The sequence below is a fragment of the Chionomys nivalis genome, chromosome 3 (assembly GCF_950005125.1).
Source record: "Chionomys nivalis chromosome 3, mChiNiv1.1, whole genome shotgun sequence".
Taxonomy (NCBI): Eukaryota; Metazoa; Chordata; class Mammalia; order Rodentia; family Cricetidae; genus Chionomys; species Chionomys nivalis.
In genome coordinates this window covers 31,029,161-31,047,745 of record NC_080088.1, presented here as the reverse complement: position 1 = coordinate 31,047,745, position 18,585 = coordinate 31,029,161, and the positions used below count along the sequence as shown (strand labels likewise).

The following is an 18,585-nucleotide window of genomic DNA, read 5'->3' as shown; positions in this document are numbered from 1 at the left end:
ACAACAGGAATCCACAGGCATGCACCTCTATACCTCACCTGGAAAGACATTCTCTTTCAAAAACATTTAAAATTTAAAAAAATTAAATATTCTGAATTCATGTGTATGAGAATTTAGCCTGAATATCTGCATGAGTACTGTGTGCATGTCTGGTGCCTGCAGAAGCAAGAAGAAAAAAGAAGGCATCAGATCCCTGGACCTAAAATTGCAGACAGTCACTCTGAGCAGCATTTGCCCTTCACTACTAAAACCATCTCTCCATCACTAATAAATTCTCTTCTCCTCTCTTTCCTCTGTATTTTCCTCCTCCTCTTTCTCCTTTTTTTTCAGACTAAATGTTAGATTTATTATTGAACCTGTTTGGGGGGCGGGTATAGGAGAGTATGGTGGAAGCTCTTGGGATGACAGGGCCTGCCAATTTTCCAGGGGATGTATTTGACCCCACAGTCATCAGAGATGAGTCATTTTTCAGCTAGCATATTTTCAAATGCACTTGCATTTTACTTTGTGAAGCACCACTTCTTGGAGGTGTGAGTCTTCTGACATTTGGGGAACTAGAAGTTGGCTCCAACTAGAGCCTCAATCATGTCTTCCTTATTCTGAAACTTTGTTTATATGGGCATAATGACCTAACCAATGTGAACCCTGACTTCTGTGCCCTGGGGATTTCAAAATGCACTATACATAATAGTATGGAGCATGTCAACCCCAGTACACAGCAGCATCCTGTCGATGCAGGTGATGTGGGAAGGATGAAGCCTCACTCATGTATGAAAGCCATCTTTACTACAGTTCTTTATCATTATATTTGTTGACACAAATACTAGATGTCTCCAAGGATTCAGGGACTAGTTGCTCATTCTTAACCTATACCATAAATACCATAACTGCCTAATCATAATATAATATATCATAAATACCTAAGCATGTATTTATCAACTTTTGCCTACTTCCTTCCCAAGTCAAAAATAATGATCTTGTCATGTAACATGTGCCAACAGAAGCAAGACTTTGGGTGCAGCTTATTTTTACAATACTGATAATATTGCAAGGGATGGTGTTCCAGGATATCAAGAGGATTTTCTTCAGTGACTCCCTAGAGGAAAAGAGTCCTAATGTCTTCATATTTTGATTTAAGAAAAAAAAAAACCACAAAATTGTTTCTGTTGCAAATACTGAAACACTGGAATTGCAGTACAGAGCTGTAAAAGAAACCATTTATATTCCTGCTTCCATTCTGCAGTACTAAAACATCTAGCTGTGCATATTGCCATGTAGAATAGCACAGCATTTTCTAATACACATTTTAACAGTTTAATCATTTATTTCAAATGTAATTTTTAAATCATAAGTGGAGCTTTACAATACAAGTTGAAACATTTATTCTCTATTACTTTTGAGTCTGAAAAGCAATTTCAGAGCAGGCTTTGTGAATCCAGTCTTCTGTGCTATTTTTCAGGTTTTTGAAACCTAGCATTAAGTCACATTATTTTCTGTGTACGTAACCATTGTACACTTACTGATATGTGGTTCTTGAAAATTGTCCATCACACATAAAGAATAGTTTGTGTTGAAGGACAAGAAGTAAAGAAAAACATTAAATATATATGAAGAAATCACATGTTCAACTTAAAAATAACAGAACCGGTGTTTTCTATCATAAAACACAATGCATAAACATACAAGTGATATGCTTCTTCCTGTGGATTAGGCCTTATCCAGTTGGAAATCAGTCTATTCCTTCTATAACATTAGTACCACTACTACATGTGCATATTTTGTTATACTTGTTACTTTTGTACTCACAGGGTTCACAGGTGGTCATGACCATTGAAAATTTCATTTCCTTAAAACCTCCATTACACCATCTGGTATTAATTAAATCACTGCTTGACCCATTAGATCTAATTTCTTATTGGATAACTCTTACATCTTAATTTAACCCATCTCCATTAACCTGTGCATCACCATGAGGTCGTGGCCTACCAGCAAAGTTTCAACACATCTATCTCCTCTGGCAGCTCCATGGCATCTCCCTTATTCCACCCTTCTCCTCCCATGCTATAATCCAAGCTAGTTCTTTATTCATTAACCAATTAAAGCAATACATAGAAGAAAGGACCTCCTACACCATTTCCTCTTTTCTATTTAAACTAAAAGGAAGGCTTTAACTTTAATATATATATGTATATATATATATAAAGCATATATATATATATAAACAGGTATCAAACAAGAATTACAGTTACAATATTTATATCTACTTTATCTTTTATCATAACTAAGGAAAACTATAATAATAGCTATATTCTTCAAATCCATCAATGAATCCAGAGGGATATAATATTACTTAAGTAAACAGGAAGTGATTGAGAGCAATTTCCAAACTCTAGAATTGACAGCAACATCTTATTGCCTGGAAAGTCACTCAGATATCTTCTGTACCATTGGGGCATCTATCTTCAGCCTATAGGCCCATAGTATCAGGCAGACTTTTCTACAAAATAGAAAATTTCAAAGACAGTTCTGCCTCTATTGGCAGTTTGCCAGTCACATTCTTTTGTATCCTGTAGAATGTCTAGTAGAGTCTTTTATTAACAGGAACTGTGAAAGACAATCTCACCTTTACACAAGTTCAGCAGTTATTTCTCTCTGAGTCCTGCATGTCCACTCAAGCAGTCCAGGCAAGAGCAGTTCCTTGTCCAAATGGCTAGCAAATTCCATAAGGAGCCTCTTTGATGCCCATCTTTTTCTTGAAGTAGCTGCTTCTGCCAGGAGCAGATGTGTCTCACTGTCATGAAATTCCTAAGTTTTCAAAGCATCTTTTTTTTCCATATTTTATTTTTTATTAATTAATTAATTTATTTAATTATTAAAGATTTCTGCCTCTTCCCCGCCACCACCTCCCATTCCCCCCTCCCCCAATAAAGTCTTCCTCCCTCCTCAGCCCAAAGAGCAAGCAGGTGTCCCTGCCCTGTGGGAGGTCCAAGGACCACCCACCTCGATCCAGGTCTAGTAAAGTGAGCATCCAAACTACCTAGGCTCCCACAAAGCCATTACGTGCAATAGGATCAAGAACCCATTGCCATTGTTCTTCAGTTCTCAGTAGTTCTCATTGTCCGTTATGTTCAGCGAGACCAGTTTTATCCCATGCTTTTTCAGACCCCGGCCAGCTGGCCTTGATGAGTTTCCGATAGAACATCCCCATTGCCTCAATGTGTGGGTGCACCCCTCGCGGTCCTGAGTTCCTTGCTCCTGCTCTCTCTCCTTCTGCTCCTCCTTTGGATCGTGAGACTTCAGTCCAGTGCTCCAATGTTGGTCTCTGTCTCTGTCTTCTTTCAAAGCATCTTAAATGCCATATTTTGAAGGTCTCTGAAAGATTTGATGAAAACCTAATTGGAATATATCTCTATATTGCTAGAAAATCTAACATGACTACAAGCTTAACTGTTATAGATGAGTATCTATTAACTTATATTTCCTAATTATACATTACATTTTTAAATGAGCTACACAAACACAATACCTTAATAAAGAGCAGAAATATACATATAACAAAATTGATCTTAAATTTGTATCAATAAACCAAGCTCCATGCCAATGCAAAGTATTACCTTTATAGCATACCCCCTTTAAATATAAACAAATATTTATGAACAATTTGGGAATATGGGCATAGTTTCATCCAAACTGCTTCCTATTGTTTATTGGGTGAAGTATTTTCTTTATGTGGGTGTTTACATCAACCTTTCAGGGGGTCTTCTTCCATCAAACCATTTTGGTCTGGAAACAATCCACAGGTTCTCATCTTCTGGGTAAACAAGAGAAGAACCTCTTTTCCAAATCAACATATCCTTAGACCCAAATTTAGAAGTCATGATACCTTTATAAAATACATGCTGATTTAGCTTAGCAGCCCATACAATGAAATGTCTCTCTTTACTTAGCTCTTTCACAGTCAAAAAAATTTAAAGAAGACACAATAATATACATAATTCAGACTCTCTAGAAATTATCATTTTTACATGTCTTATTTTTCTCTATTCCTTTCCATTTATGACTGTCTGTACTCTGTCTCTTTTATTAAGGCATTAAATTTATCTTATGACTCTCTACACTCTTTATTCATTAACCAATAAAAGCAACACATAGAAAGAAGGACCTCCCAAACCAGCCCAGACCCAGAGAGACAAACTTGATATGAAAACACTCATATGTAGATAATAACTGTTAAGTAAAGGACAATCATGATGCAATCCACAGATACAGAGAGGTTAAGTAACAAGGAGGGTTCCACAGGGACATATAGATTTCCTTAGAAGAGAGAAATAGATTTTGTAGGTGAATTGAGAGCAGGTGGTGGAGCTGAGAGAGACAGAGTGAGAGCAAACTAAGAAAGATGACTAAAATAGGGAGCATTTATGGGTGATGTAGAAACCTGGTATAGTGAAAACTACCTGGAATCTGGAAGAGTCACCCTATTCTACCAGTAATGGGGGATACAGAGCCTGAACCAGCTATCTGCTGTAACCAGTCATGGCTCCTAGCAGTGGAAGCAGGACACCAATCATCACAAAACCCGAGAACTACAATCTATCTGGTCTGCAAGATGAGCAGTGGCAATAATGGCACAGAGCTTATTGGGGTGGCCAGCCAATGACTGGTATAACTTGTGGCCCATGCCTGATACTGCCTAGATGGTGGGGAACCAGAGGCTATATAGCTCAGAGACCTAGGGATAGAACCAAACATAAGAGAAAAAAATTAATAAAATGATTTATAATGATATCTCTGTTCCTCTGCTATACTCAGAGATTGGTGCTGAGCTCACTGGTTATTTCACAGTTTTCATCCAGAAACTTACGGGAGCAGATGCAGAGAGCCACAGACAAACATTAGGCAGTGCTCTGGGAGCCCAGCAGAATATGGGGAGGAAAGATTGTGGGAGTCAGAGGGGTTAAAGACACCCTGAGAACATGGCTCACAGAACCAACTAGCAGGGATCATAGTGGCTTACAGAGACTAAAGAGAAAAACACAGACCCTTATTGGGTTATACCTAGGTCCTTCGCAAATATTCTATGGCTGTGTAGCTGAGTATTCTTGTGGGACTCCCAACTATGAGAGTAGGGAGAGTGACTCTTTTGTCTGCGCTTGGGACCCTTTTGCTCCTACGAGGTTTCCACATCAGCTGTAATATGAGGGTTTGTGCCCAGTCTTATCATATCTTGTTAGGCCATGTTCAGTTGATATATGTGAGAGGTCTGATTTTTTTTTCTTTGAAGGGAAATGGAGGAGGAGTTGATCTGAGGGAGAGATTAAGTAGAGTGAGGGACTGGGAGGAGTAGGAGGAGGAGAATCTGTGGTAGGATGTCATGCATGAGTTAAACTAAAAGGAAAGTAAATTTAATAAAAATTAATATTAATCAGCAGCAAAGAAAAGGTGTTCTGTAAAAAGTAATACCTGAAGGACATTTCAGAAAAAGTGCATAGACAAATGAAGACTGTGGAGAGAATAAATGGTTCAGAATTTGCACAAATTTTTTTCATTCTAATCAACATTACATATTTTGAATATCTTATCATTTAAGAAATATTTAGAATAGAAATAACTTCACAAACTTTTTTTCAGCAGCTATATATTGTTTTCTCTATGTAACTTCGAAGGAACACACAAGAATTTTTTTTTTTACAAAGAAAGAAATACCTTTATTAAAATCTATAAATGTCAATTTCCTTGTGTTACGTTGTTATTCCATTTCATTGGTTTTGCTCCTTCTGTGAGAAGAGTTACTAGACTATCATCATGAATTTTTTTTCTCATTTTTTTTATTCTTTTTTAATTAAAATTTCCAACTGCTCCCCGTTTCCCATTTCCCTCCCCCTCCTCCCACATATTGCCCCCTCCCCCCGCTCCCCTCCCCCTATCCCCACTCCTCTTCTCCTCCCCCCAGTCCATTCCCCCTCCCTCTCGATACTGAAGAGCAGTCCAAATTCCCTGCCCTACAGGAAGACCAAGGTCCTCCCACTTCTATCTAGGTCCAGGAAGGTGAGCATCCAAACAGGCTAAGCTCCCACAAAGCCAGTTCATGTATTAGGATCGAAACCTAGTGCCATTGTCCATGGCTTCTCATCAGCCTTCATTGTCCGCCATGTTCAGAGAGTCCAGTTTCAACCCATGCTTATTCAGTCCCAGTCCAGCTGGCCTTGGAGAGCTCCCAATAGATCAGTTCCACTGTCACAGTGGGTGGGTGCACGCCTCGTGGTCCTGATTTCCTTGCTCATGTTCTCCCTCCTTCTGCTCCTCATTTGGACCTTAAGAGCTCAGACCATTGCTCCACAAGAATTTTAAAAAAAGGTGATGCAAAGATGACAACACAGATGTTTTCTAATTTATCCACGGGCATTTAGAATAGTGTGTGTAAATATAATTTAAAGGTTTCCCAGTGACTGGATCATGGTCTCTCCACAAAGAAATGTATACTCTGTTGAACAAGACATGGAACACATTGAACAGAGTGCTTTTCAGCACCATCAGGTGAAAGAAACAGTCGGCCTCGTGGTGTTCATCGTCCCATCATATCTGTTCAACCTCTGCTAGTTTACAATACAAAACAAATCAACAAGATAATGAAAGTACTCTTTGATTTATACATTTGTTTCTGCTCCCCCTTTCAACCTCATAAGTCAAACAATTTAAAAATGATTCTAGAGAGGTTGCAGAATTTGGTTCACATGTCCCATAACGGCAAGTGGATGCTTTTTCTATCTTGCCAATGACCATCCTAAGACAACATTTTTTGACAAGTATAATCAATATAACAATGTCTTTTTCCAATAATTGCACCTTGTCCTTGTGTGTGCATTCTGTCACATTCCTGGTAATAATGTACCTTTTGCCTATATGCCTACCCATTTTGTGCTACTACAGTGCTATTTACAAAGCCAAGTCTCTGTAACTAACAGATTTGGGGGTATAGTTACATAGATCATTACAGAAATATACTTTTATTATAGTCAAATAAAAGTCCTATAATATGAGCTAAATTACTTGACAGGATAAAACAATTCAGGCATAGAGATTTGTAAAAAGTGGGGACTCAAGACTCTGTAGACTGCCCCTGTACCAGTTGTATGGGAAGAAGATGAATCTCCAGCAACTTCAGTGAGGGATACAGGTGACCTGTGGGGGAGAGAGAGAGCCAAAGACTAAAAGGAGATGCTATGGAGAAGATGTCACCTAACTCTTAGTTGACATATTTAAAAGAAAATCTTCAAAGTCCACGCACCTTAAAATTAATAGCAAATTTCTGCTGATCTTAGAAAGGACACAGCTCAAATATACCTAACATTAAAAGGTTATATCAAATATTGAAGTGACAATTAAATACTCCCTAAGCTATAATATTTGTGAGTAGCTATTGAAAAGTCATGCAACCACTTTGGAAATTCCAGTGCAAGTGGAGAAACATTTACGAAAGATTTTTGAAAACATGCAAGAGATTCAGATGTGCTGATGTACCAGACTTGCTGTCAACAGCACCTAAATAATTGAAAGCAAAACACTTTTTTACGCTCTAGAAGCGAAGTTTCATTTCTCAAATTGAAAAAAAAAAAATCCTAAAGTACTATTTAAATTTTCAGATACTCATCTTTTAAAACAAATGTGTTAGTGCTTTAAGGACTGGCATAGTGCTATCTTCTCAGCATTGCTTAAATAAATGTATCTACTCCATTCACTAGTCTATCTTCAGAAACGGAATGCTTTTATTCGCCCCATAGATGGCTTAACTAGATTTCTCATTCACTTCAAAATGGTTGACTTCAGAAGGAATGAATTGAGTTAACCTGCACAACTGAGTGACAAATTCCAGGGGCAGCTCAGGAATTGACATAATTAATTAATCATTGTAATAACAGAGATGCCCATTGAACACTAATTAACCTCTTCCTTTTAAAGAAATGTTCCATCTCTCTCTCTCAAAAGACCAATGTAAATGAGTGAATTTAAATTACCTTTAACAGACAATTTAAAGTGATCATTACCTGAAAGGATAATACTGCATGTGATTCTTTCACAGAGCAAGCGAAAAACATGTTGATTTATCAAGCAGGGCGCTACAATTTCTGCCTACGGTTTGTTCCGGGAAATTCATTCTTGCAAACTGAGTTACTTGTATTTAGAAATTGGGAGGCTAACAATAGGGGAGAGCTTTTCTAAGAAGTGACTAAGTACATAGCACAGAACACTGAGACATGTTTTGCTCTTTCAAAGGAAAAAAATTAATCTGGTGACTTTTTAGCGGATATGACATTGGAAAGTAGAAAATAAGAAATTCAAATCTGATAAGGAGCATTTTGGAGTAGGAAGCACTTTAAGACTGCTAAACCTTACATGACTGAGACTCTTTTCTTGCTTATTTGGGTCTGGGTAAGGATGTCTTTGTTCACAGCTTCTCTATATGTGTTGGCTTGTTCATGGTGAAACTTGGTTTTAGAAAGTCTCTTCTGCAGCAACACCAGAGAATTTGGGAGGCAGAAAAAAAACTCTGTAGATTAAACAAGACATAGTATTACTTGGGTCAATCCGTACGTTTTAAATAAAAATCAAGGGAAGAAAAAAACATAATTATATTATAGATCGACATTTTGTACTATTCATTTGAAAACACACGGTTCGTATCTTATTAAATTTGCCAATTCCTGATTACTAGGTGAAGGGAAATATTTCTGCTCTTTGTCCCACACTATGCCACTTCATTACATGATACTGATGACAGGCTTCTCACCTAGATTGCAGCTAGCACTGCCTGCCAGAAGTGATTAATACCAATCAAACAGAGTTTGTTCAGTTGGAAAGACTGGCAGAAAACATTTATCATCTTCTGAAGGAATTAGAGCTCCAGATTGGCTCTGTGTTTGAGATAAACAGGATATAAATGCATTTGCTCCAGTGTTCACCGTGTTATCACATCTAGTGAGCCTGTTTTCCCACGAAAATCACTGAGCCCAGCTTTCCCAATAGCCTTTAAGTTCAACTTGCAAACATGAAGAAAAAATAAAAGTCCTTCAGTAATAACTATATATAATCTTTGGAAAGTAGGTCAAATATGAAAATCAGGAAGGAACCAAGTGACGCACAGCAAGACAAAACATCTCCTTTATAGTCTGCCTGTGTTCTTTCCTCAGATAAATATCAAATAGGCACAGCTACATGCTGCCAACTTTACACAGAGGAATGCTCATTTCTCTTTATGTTATATGTTATTGCAAACAACAGCCTAAATTACTAGTCTAGTCTCTTCCAAAGAAAAAGCTAAAAGTCTTCTTGTCATGCCCAACATATGTGTTTTAAGGAGGAGAAGCTGAGAAAGAGCCACAGAGGATCAAAGGAGAGAAATGAGGAGTACTGACATTTATTCTACCATAGTACAATATATCCATTTAAGATATGTAATTCATACATTTTATATATTCAGAATTGTCCAACTCCTACCACAGTGTTGTATCACTAAAAAACATATCCATATGTCCATTAACAATCACCTGCTTTGTTCTTCCAACTGCCTTAGTCGTTATTCCCACTAACCTAATTTCGACCTGAGAATCTTTGTCAATGCTGCGTACTTTATATGAATTGGGCTATGAACAACAGCTGTATTTTTGGATCAGTCACCTGATTGGCTCTTTTTATTTGATGTACAGTTTTCTGGTTTCCTCCATAGCTAAGAATATTTCTGGATTCAATTCTAAAAATTATTGATCTAAAAGTTGTCTAGTATTTCTTCCTTTCTTCCTGACCCACAAAGCTTCCCAATCCAGTCTCAGTTCTAAGTCCTTCAAATGTATTTAGACCTCATATTTCTGCACATGCTTGATGCAGCTTCAAAACCAATTGCTTATACACTGCCTCACAGAGTCCTAGGGATAATGTATTTAATATTCTTCTCCACTCTCATTTTAGTCTATTGTTTTGGCATAATCAAATCAGACTTTCCTCAAAACATTTATCTTTTATTTTTAAGTTTCCAGGTTGCAGTTAAATAGCAACATTTAAACAAGCATTTCTGTTCTAATAATTCTTAGTCTCCTCAGAATGGTGTAGAGAGTTCTCACTACACCACAGAAGCAACAAACAACGCAGAGGAGGAGAAAAATTCAACTTCTCTCTCATTTCTTCCTGCACTCACTCAGGACTTTTCAGCCATTTATTTGCATGGTCAGGCTCCTCAAGGAGTTCACTGACTAAAGGGCTGGAGAGAGCACAAAATCAATCCTCACAGTACTTTACATCACAGGAATAGCGCATAGACCCAGAGAGGGCATTTGCAAAGACATTTGATCTAACTGTTAGAACAAAACAAGCGCTAAGGGAATTGCATGTGAGCCAATGGAACAGGGAGGGAGCAGGGTCAAGGCAAAGGGCCAAAAGCATGAAAGTGCAGGCTAAATGTGGAGCAAGAAAGTATTCCAGCTGGCTCACCAAAGACAGATGGGAAGACAGAGCAGTATTTTAAACCAGGAAAGGCTGAGTATCTCAAAAGAAGCATTTGAATGCCAACTGAAGCTACATAGACATTATCTGAATCATTCCATAGGAGTTACAAATCAGAAAGTGAAGCATCTAAAGCCTGAATGATACATTAAAGAAAGAAAATGGGGGCTAGAGGGTCACTGCAAATATCTCAGGGAGGAAGTAAGAATTCTTCAGTCAACGCAAGCAGTTATCATCAGTGAGGTTTCAGTACAGACACTCGGTTAACTGATTAGACTATGGATAGATATATGTAATGTGGTCAACACCAAACAATGTTCTGAAACAGTGAGAATCATTTTCATCCTCTGCTGCAACGGATAACTGGGTCCATGAACTACAGAAGGAGATATGACAATTAGTTAAGAAATATAAATGAAGTCTTATTTTATCCTTGTATTAGGCAGTAGGATGTCTAAAATTTAGTTGTTTTCCTTAAAAATTTTTGACTTTTGATTAAGGAAAGCTTCAACAAGAACAAATAGTAGTCTGGAAACAGCTAGAAAAGGACTCTGTAATGTAATTCTTCAAACAAGGTCTACAAATTAATTTTAAGATCTGATGTTTGCCCTTTCAATGAGCTTGTAGCAAAAGTCACAAACAGTTCCTAATAAGGTTTTAGAAAGCAACAGAGTGGGAAACTGAGTTGCAAGGTCAGAGTTAGTGTACTTCAACCACTTACTTAAAAGCATGTGTTGCCTGAAACCATTTACTCAAGCTGCAACCTTTATTAACTTATTCTTTTCTTCTGGAAGATAGGATTCAGAGATAAATCATTTGGGTGGGCCTCAATCTCCACATTAATTTACCAGGGCTTCCAGCCTCCCACACCGAAGTAGGTTTCTTAATACAGCTCAAAAGACATGGAGTCCCTCATCCAGCTTATTTGCCGGCTCTAAATGGGATTTGACATTACGAGGTCAGCTTTGCTTTTCCTCACAGATGACTAACAAATTTACGGAGACATAAGTTCACTGTTCTCACATGGATCACTGCGTAGCGGACCGGTGGTTTTGGATCATAACGTTTCGGTTTCATTTATTAAATGAAAGCAGAATCCCAGGCTGTGACAAATTGCTTGGCACCTAAGTAATGATCCAGAGAGATACCTAGAAGGAAGCTTGATATCCATTCACATTGTAGTAGAGAAAGTTGAATAAAAATAATGAAATTCTATTATTTTTTTGAAATTTAAACATATAGAGTAAATTCAAATATGATTTTAATTATGAATATCTCATTAGTTTACCTGCAATTCTTGTGTAAATCCTTGATATGATTCAGTCCTATCAACATTTCCACGAAGGTAATATTCATAGCATAAGCATCAATATTTGTAAAAAATTTGGTTTCTTGGGGCTTGGAAAGATGGCTCAGTTGGTAAAGTATGTGCACACAGGCACAAAATACTAAGTTGCAATTCCCAGCACTCACATTAAAAGCCTGATGCAAAGAAATATTTCTGTCACTCAAGCACTGGGGAAGGGGAGGGGATGCAGGAGGACCACTGAGGCTTATTGAATTGATAACGCTTCCAGCAACAAACTTTGTCTCAGAAAATAAACTGGAAATCTACTGAGGAAACCACTTGCAGGGCCTCTTGTCTCTGGCCTCTACTTGCAGGTACATGCACACACACCTGAACACAAATGTCCAGGTACATAGCACATGCACAGACATCCACAGATTCTAGCTTGTTTTGTTAGGAACTAACTTTTTAATTAATTCACCAACTTGTACATTTGCAAACCAATTTTCCCTTTTTACTGAGAATCCAAGCAGGAAAAATAATAGTCTACATGAAAATGCAATTCAAAGTTGACTGGCAGTGTATCAGCTATCTCCATAGTAAGGCAGATATTCAAATGAAAGCTCTTTTTAGGACAAATGTTTTAGAAATGGTTTGTTCAGATTCAAAATCAAGAGTAAGATATTGAGTCAAAAGACAAACTGACTTTTGCTTCTTGGTCAAGAGCAACTAGGAAACTATTGGTCTGGACAGGTGCCTGCTCTTATTTACGCATCCATCTTGCTATGGATGCAGAACATCCAGTCTGTACTGCACTTAGACAAGCTTTCCATCTTTACAAATAGTAACGTCACCTCTCCTTCACCCCTCACTTCCACCTCATTGCTCTACCCTCATCGCTAGAGTTAGAAAATATGTTTTCTACATCTTTGGTTATAAACGTAAAAGCATTTCTCCATAGAAAGCATGGATTCTCATAGCATCAATGTTGTAATGCATGCTGGGTAGAGGTGAAAAAGCACTAACAAATTTCCTTACCCAATGCATAATTCATATGTCAATTTAATAAAAATGTATTAGGCACGCCATCTATACCAGTTACTAGGAGGAAAAGGCAAGAAACAAAACACGTCTTTTAGAAATGTCCTTTTTATCAGAGGACAAATCCAACTGAAATCTTATAATGCAGCTATCACATAGGATAAATTATTTGTTATTATTATTAACCCTCTCCTCCTTTTTTAAATAAAACCAGATTGTCTTCAATTATACAATGTATTCAAGAGGGCAAAGCCACATGAGGCACTGAACCAGCAGTGATTTTTGACCTCTAGGAGATATTTAACAAGGTCTAGAAACATTGTATTGTGTCATATCATGGGAACGGTATCTCATATATAGGAACTAAAGATAGTGTCAATTACTTACATTTCACAGAGAAAAGAAATACCTGGCCCAAAGTCCAAAATTGTGTTCCTTGAGAAACATTTCTTAAGTTGATGCTATTTTAATAACCCTACTAACTACTGAGTTAAACATTAGGATGTGTAATTACAATTTAGTTAAGATAGTTGCCATGTGTTCAATCAGTCTAAGAAATAATCAGGGGAATGGTATTTTTTTTTAATATCCTAGAATTGTAGAAGGTGCATTTTACATTTTACTTTCATTTATTGCTGCAGTCACCTTGAATTCCGTGGATGTTTAGAGAACAAAGCCAATACAAGAAAGCATGGACAGGTGTCAACTTCTCAGCTCTGGGACCCCATGTGTTGTAGACTAAACAAACCTTGTGCATGCTGCCTCAGTTTCTGTGACTCTGCATGTGCATTGATCATGATTATAGAGAAGACCTCACTTCCTTAGTGTCATCCATCCCCTCTGCTTCTGTGCTCTTTCTACCTCCTCTTCCCAAATTTTCCCTGAGTTCTAGGGGAGAAATCTGATGGAAGCATCCATCCCATTTGGGCTGAGTGTTGCAAGGTCTCATACTCAATGCATAATGTCAGTCTGTGGATCTTTGTATTTGTCCCATTTGCTGCAGAAGAAAACCCGTCCTCTGATGATGGTCAGCCACCAACAAGGCCCTGTTCTAAAACAGACTACCATTAGGACTCAGTTGCTCTGTTTGGTTCCTCTACTGTCTATATCTGTTTTTTCTATCTTTTGAGGGTTTCTTTTCCTTATGTCTGCTTTGTCCTGTTCCAATGTGTTAGTTTTTACTTTATCTTGTTGTATTATATTTTGTTTTATCTTTTTTCATTTTTATTTTTATGTCTTAGAAGTCGTTTTTTTTCCTAATAAGAGTCAAAGGGGGGGGGGTGGATCTGGCAAAAAGAGGAAGTAGGGAGGAATTAGAAAAAGTAGATGGAAAAAAAACATAATCAGGATATATTATGTGAGAAAAAGTCTGTTTTCAATATAAAGAAAAATTCAAAAATGAATAAATAAGAAAATATTTCCGCAAATGGTGTCAGTAAAACATCAAGAAAATAGTCTTTATGAATACTTTGTGACTTCTTTTCTTTTAATGTTTACAGTATTAGAACTAAGTCAGTATTTTTTTCTAATTCATTGATGAAGAACTAAACCAAGGTCAGCACAGTGCCATGTGGTTGACATAAATGCAATAATCAGAGTAGTATGGAAATCTATTTGTCTTTCTCTTTTCTGAATATTTATAGAATAAGTTAACATATTCCATGCTGTTTATGATCTGACCCTTCCATTCAAATTCTACATTGAAAAGCAATACTGGAGGGCATTCTTAGATGCATCCCAGAGTTTACAAGACAAAACGGCCAGTCAGAAAATACTTGGTAAGCTGTCATTATACATTTACCTGATTTTTTTTTTTTTTAGTTTTTCATTTTCCTTTTGGAAGAACAGATTGAAATATTCTGATTTGTAAAATTTTCTTGAACTTGGGTGGTGGCTCACTGCAAAAAATTTTACCTCTCAGAAGGCTTAGGTAGGAAATTTTTCATTAGTTCTAAACAATTTGGATTATAGAAAGGGTCCTGTTTCAAAACAAAATAAAGCAAAACATTGGCAAAGTGTCTGATTTTAGTTATTTGTGGTAAAATATCAGTATAATTTTATTTTCTAGATTTTATATAGATTTCATTAGTTTATTCATTATTAGATGCAATATTAGTTAATCTTTAATTTGGTTATGATTTCAATCTAAAATGGCATTTGTAACATCTTGTTTTATTCATGTTACTGCTGGATTTGAATTACTTTCATTACCATGTTTACTTGTGTATTTCATGCTCCAATCAATCAATGATAAATGTTCATAAACTTCTATTTATGAAAAAGCTTTATTCATAAAAGTATTCATGTATTCCCTATAGTTCACAGGTCACAGAAAACTCATATTTTATTCAACTAATTTCACAAATGAAATTCTTACCTATGTCATCTATGTTTAAAATTCAAATAATTTTTATGCCTGATTCTAATCTTCATAACCAAAATCAAGTACCTACTGTAAATTATATGAATTGTACTCAGTATGCTATTAATGATGTAAAGGAGGTAAGCATGTGTTTTTGGAAACACTAACTAAGTAGTAAACATTTTGTCTGGATGGCTTTATGAGCCCTGACACAAAACTCCCCTGAGATGCTCCACCAAAGCTGTCATTGGCAGAGCAGACACTGATGGTTTGGATTCTAGTCCAATGAAACTTTATTTACAAAGGTGGATAGCAGTGCAGTATTATTGTTATTTTTTTTTCTCTCTCTTAACAATCTTAGTCTTTCTCAAGGTCTCAGTATCTCAGAGATGGTTTACAAAACTAATACATTGCATAAGGAACCACGGATAAAGAAAAGAGATTAAGAAAACTGTGCTGTGATTTTCTCAGCAAAACCCCTTTGGTTTCTTGGCATTTCATGTGGTTCCTCTTTCCAGCCCAGGAGGCAACTAAAGATTTGCTTTTAGGAATAAATTATTGAGAATATGATAGAAAAAAGTGAAAAAGGGGTGAATGGAGGGAAGGAGGGATGACAGATAGGATGCATCTCGTGTCACCAAAGACGGACTGGGTCTCTAGCTGTCTGTTCTAACTAACTCTGAAAGTGAGTTGAGGGCAGAACATAATTGAGAAAATGCTGTTAAATCAAGAGAATGTAGCAAGTAACCAAGAAGTCATTATTTTCCTATCTGAGTCTTCCAGTTTTCTTTGGTTATCATCATAGAAGTGGGCATGTGTGGATACTGAGGACCATAATCACGAGAACAAGATGCAGAACTACTCAGTCTCAGCACCGTTATTCCAGAAATGGCTTCAGAAGGCAAGTTTTCTCTCCATTTATGCTTTCTTTGATCAGGAAGCTTCTGTGTTAGCAGTATCACAAACCAGGTAGAGGAATACACCATCTTGTATAATTCTGAATATAATCAACACTTATATAATTACAAAATAAAACTGTGAAGCTGTTAAAGAAAAATCCAAAGTGAAATGAAACTACTGTTTAAAAAGAAAGAAGAAAAAAACCAAAAGATTAATAGATATGTGCTCCTATGGAATGAGGGCTCTCATGCATTTAGCGTGAAATTGGTATTCTGCCATTAAAGAAGGGAGACATTTTAGAGACCTTTTCAGTTATAAGGAGTGGTACTGAAAAAAAAATGTTGAACAAAGTAAAGGGAGGGTAACAGTTACATAGCGGGCTTGGGCATCTTGCTATTGTCATCCACTTTAAAAATAATTTAATATCTATTGATATTTATGTAGGTGTTTCATAAAATTTTAATAGAGGTCATTCTCAAAAGTAGCTATCATCACTTCAGAGGACCATGGGGTCATCGTACCTCTTGTCTTTCTAACCATGACATTGTTTTCAACTTTCTATAAAATAAAGGTTATTAGAAAAGGGTTTGATTAAATGTGACTTTTAAGAACAGTCAAAATACAAAATTATAGAAAGTCACATATCCTATATAGTATAAAATGTTAAAGGCAGTGCCTAGTATTTGGCTATCATGGGGTTTAGATTTTTGTTGTTGTTGTTGTTTTGTTTCATTTTTCAGAGTGAAAGTTATTCCTTTGACAATTTTCTTGAGCTTGGAATTAGAATACATTTTCTTTTACCATCAAGGTGTTTTCATTTCCTCTTCAGAGATGTGGGCTTCATGAGATGATCCTGCCAGTAGATACCATTCTAAATAACAATACTATTATTTCTTTCTGTTTCAATTATAACTGTTCTACACTTAGAATGTAACTTTATCCTTTGCTCACTTTCTTTTTAAAAAAAAATTCTGGTTGTGATTTTTTTTCTTTATAGAAAAATATTTTTTCTTTTTTTTTAAACAGGAAGCAAACTATCTTTTTTTCATTATACATACCAATCCCAGTTCCCACTCCCTCCCCTCCTCACATTCTCTCTACCTATAACACCGCCCCCACCCCTGGAATGGTGTAGGAGGTTTTTCTTTCTATGTGTTGTTTTCATTGGTTGAATAAAGAAACTGCCTTGGCCTTTTGATAGGGCAGTACTTAGGTAGGCAGAGTAGACAGAACTGAATGCTGGAAAGAAGGGCAGACAACTCCATGGAGCTGCCAGATCAGACATGCTGAATCTTTCCTGGTAAGCCACGACCTCATAGTGATATACAGATTAACAGAAATGGGTTAAATCAAGATGTGAGAGTTAACCAATAAGAGGCTAGAGATAATGGGGCAGACATTGATTTAATTAATACAATTTCTGTGTGGTTATTTCGGGTGTAACCTAACTGGGTGTCTAGGAGGGAACAAAGGGCCCCCCTCCTCATCCAACACCCCCCACCCTCCAACCCCCACCCCATCCATTCCTCAGAGAGGGAAAGGCACATTGTTTTGGGGAAACTTTCTCAGCCTAGATATAGTAGGAAGGCCTTGAACCTTCCCCAAAGGGACCATCCTAAAGACCCTCCCTACTATATTTAGGGTAAGAAAGGTATCCATCCAAAGAGAATAGGTTCCCTAAAAGCCAGTACAAGCAATAGGAATAAGTCCTAGTGCCACTGCCAGTGGCCCTGTAGTCTGTCCCAGCCGTACAACTGTCACGCACATTCAGAGGTTCTAGTCTGGACTTTTGCTCATTCCGTTCTTGTTTGGCTGGAGTTGGTGAGCTCCCATTAGCTCAGATAAACTGTTTCAGTGCCTGTCGCCATCATGGTCTTGACCTTGTTGCTCATACTTTCACTCCTCCCGCTCTTCAACTGGACTTTGGAAGCTCACCTCAGTGCTCTGCTGCAGGTCTCTGCCTCATCAGTTGCTAATTGAAGGTTCTATGTTGGCATTTAATAGTCCCCTGACAATATTGGAAACATAGGGAAGGAGAAAGAAGGGACAGTGAAAGGGTAAGAGGAAGAGAGAAGGGAAGTGGGGAGGAGAACTTGAGGGAATGAGATAGTTGAGATAAGGAAGGACAGAGATATGAGCAAGGAAAGAGATATTTTGATTAAGGGAGCCATTGTGGGACTAGCAAGAAACCTGGCACTAGAGAAATTCCCAGGAGTCTACAAGGATGACCCCAGTTAAGACACTAAGCAATTGAGGAGCAGGTGCCCTAACTGGCCTTATCTTGTAGTCAGACTGATGAATATCTTAAGTGTCACCCTTTGCCTCTTTCATGATCCATTTAATTGCTGAGTTCAGACCATGAATCAACCCAGAACTAAGTCAGGTGGTATTGTGTCCAGAGGAGTAAGATATCCTCTCTGATTCCTTTGATTTTTTTAATCTTTTCTCATTCATCTGAATATGAACAAATATAGCAGAAAAGACTGAAAAAGTCATATTT

General features: G+C 37.2%; 1 pseudogene; it reads right to left on the bottom strand.

The window, feature by feature from the left end:
• Positions 1–347: 347 nt before the first annotated feature.
• Positions 348–11,571, bottom strand: LOC130870936 (60S ribosomal protein L10-like; annotated as a pseudogene).
• Positions 11,572–18,585: the final 7,014 nt, after the last annotated feature.